This window comes from Octopus bimaculoides, chromosome 1 (assembly GCF_001194135.2).
Source record: "Octopus bimaculoides isolate UCB-OBI-ISO-001 chromosome 1, ASM119413v2, whole genome shotgun sequence".
Classification (NCBI taxonomy): domain Eukaryota; kingdom Metazoa; phylum Mollusca; class Cephalopoda; order Octopoda; family Octopodidae; genus Octopus; species Octopus bimaculoides.
The window spans coordinates 136219179-136221750 of NC_068981.1; the positions used below are offsets into that span (position 1 = coordinate 136219179).

General features: G+C 39.9%; 1 long non-coding RNA gene across 1 annotated transcript in view; it reads right to left on the reverse strand.

Annotated features, from left to right (window-relative positions):
• The window catches only part of LOC128248871 (uncharacterized), a 46258-nt gene that overhangs the window by 18137 nt on the left and 25549 nt on the right, over nucleotides 1–2572 (reverse strand). The window contains exon 2 of the long non-coding RNA XR_008265000.1: nucleotides 1490–1658. This is a non-coding gene — a long non-coding RNA (uncharacterized LOC128248871). The remainder of the gene's footprint in view (nucleotides 1–1489; nucleotides 1659–2572) is intronic.

A 2572-nucleotide genomic window follows, 5' to 3' on the forward strand; every position in this document is an offset into this window, starting at 1 on the left:
ACCAAAGCCTTGTGAGTGGATTTGGTAGACGGAAACTGAAAGAAGCCCGTCGTATATATGTATATGTATATATAGATGTGTGTGTTTGTGTGTCTGTGTTTGTCCCCCTAGCATTGCTTGACAACCGATGCTGGTGTGTTTATGTCCCCGTCACTTAGCGGTTCGGCAAAAAAAAAAACCGATAGAATAAGTACTAGGCTTACAAAGAATAAGTCCTGGGGTCGATTTGCTCGACTAAAGGCGGTGCTCCAGCATGGCCGCAGTCAAATGACTGAAACAAGTGAAACAGTGAAACAGTGAAACATATAAGAATAGCCTGGGTAAAGTTCAGAGAGCTCCTACCTCTGCTGGTGACAAAGGACCTCTCGCTCAGAGTAAAAGGTAGACTGTATGACGCATGTGTATGAACAACCATGTTATATGGCAGTGAAACATGGGCCATGACTGCTGAGGACATGTGTAAGCTTGCAAGGAATGAAGCCAGTATGCTCTGCTGGATATGTAATGTCAGTGTGAATACTCGAAAGAGTGTAAGTGCCTTGAGAAAAAAGTTGGTCCTAAGAAGCATCAGTTGTGGTGTGCAAGAGAGAGGACTGCACTGGTATGGTCATGTGGTGAGAATGGATGAGGATAGCTGTGTGAGAAAGTGTCACACCCTAGCGGTTGAGGGAACCTGTGGAAGAGGTAGACCCAGGAAGACCTGAGATGAGGTGGTGAGGCAAGACCTGAGATGAGGTGGTGAAGCAAGACCTTCGAACATTGGGCCTCACCGAGGCAATGACTAGTGACCGAGACCTTTGGAAATATGATATGCGTGAGAAGACCCGGCAAGCCAAGTGAGACCATAATCTGTGGTCTATGCCAGTGGTGTAGCCAGCCTACTTATGTGTACCTTTCCTTCATTGGACACTATACTCTGCTTGCGAAGACCTGTTGAGGCAAGTGAAATCGAAATCAAATTCAATGACAGCACCGCATGACTGGCATCTATGCTAGTAGAGCACTAAGAACACCATCCAAGCGTGATTGTTACCAGGGCCGCTGACTGGCTCCTGTGCTGGGGGCATGTAAAAAGCACCATTTGAGCGTGATCATTACCAGCGTCGCCTTACTGGCACTGTGCTGGTGGCACGTGAAAAACAACATTCAAGCGAGGTCGTTGCCAGTGCCACTGGACTGGCTCCTGTGTAGGTGACACTTAAAAAACACCATTTGAGTGTGGCTGTTGCTAGTACTGCCTGACTGGCTCTCATGCCGGTGGCAAATAAAAGCACCCACTACACTCTCGGAGTGGTTGGCATTAGGAAGGGCTTCCAGCTGTAGAAACTCTGCCAAATCAGATTGGAGCCTGGTGCAGCCATCTGGCTCACCAGTCCTCAGTCAAACCGTCCAACCCATGCCAGCATGGAAAGCGGACGTTAAACAATGATGATGATGATGATGATGATGATGATGATGATATATATATAATATAATATAATTTATTTACATCTATTTTTTTTTTTTTTGTATTTCTTTTCATTTGAAATTTGTCTTTATTCTCAGGGCAAAGACAGTTGAAGTGATGGTAGAAGCCACTTCTATCTTTTCATGGTTCTGGCTGGCAGCGAATGGGTTTGGCAATTATCCACAGTAATTCTTTGTATATCAGTTTGCTGCTGGATAGAGAAAAAAAAATAATAATAATAAAATAAAGATAAATTTCAAACAAAAACAGTAAAATAAACAAATAAAAATAAAAATGAAGAAAAATATAACTAACAATAACAATAACAGCAACAACTACAATAATAGCAACAACAACAACAACAACAACAACAACAACAATAATAATGATCATAAACTCATAGTATGAGAGAGATGAAAGTTATTGATGGTATCTCTGAGTTATATATTATCTAAAAATGTGGATTTTGTGGTACTTTGGAATTAAATAGAAAAAATTCTTGGCAGATTTATCATAGAAAGTTGAACGAAAGTATGTTTTAAGGTTAAAAATTAGTAAAAAAAGACAATAATTAATAAATAGAGGAAACTATTGCTTATCTTGTTTTATTAATCATGTAAATATGAATAATGTGTTTAATATTATATTTAATTATATGAATTCCAGACGATGATGCATTAGTATGGATTTTCTGAAGACAGAAATTATGTTTGTTAATAATCTTCAGCTCACCAGAGCGCTGTAGTGCACTGCAGTGCTCTGGTGAGCCACAGATTATTAATAATGATAAAATAATGGTTCTCAAGCAATTCTATTTTCCTACATTAACCAATGTGCAATATTTTACATTTACTTAATGATTCTTTCATGTCAGCTTTAACAGATACTGTAAAAGCTATATCATACTGGTGAGTTCACAATACAGTCAAAACATGTCCAGTGTTGTCTGTCATACTTGTTAAAAACAAGTTAAAACTATAATAGTACTGACTATATTTTTTTACTTAATACATAATTAGGCGCAGGAGCGGCTATGTGGTAAGTAGTTTGCTTACCAACCACATGGTTCCGGGTTCAGTCCCACTGCGTGGCACCTTGGGCAAGTGTCTTCTACTGTAGCCTCGG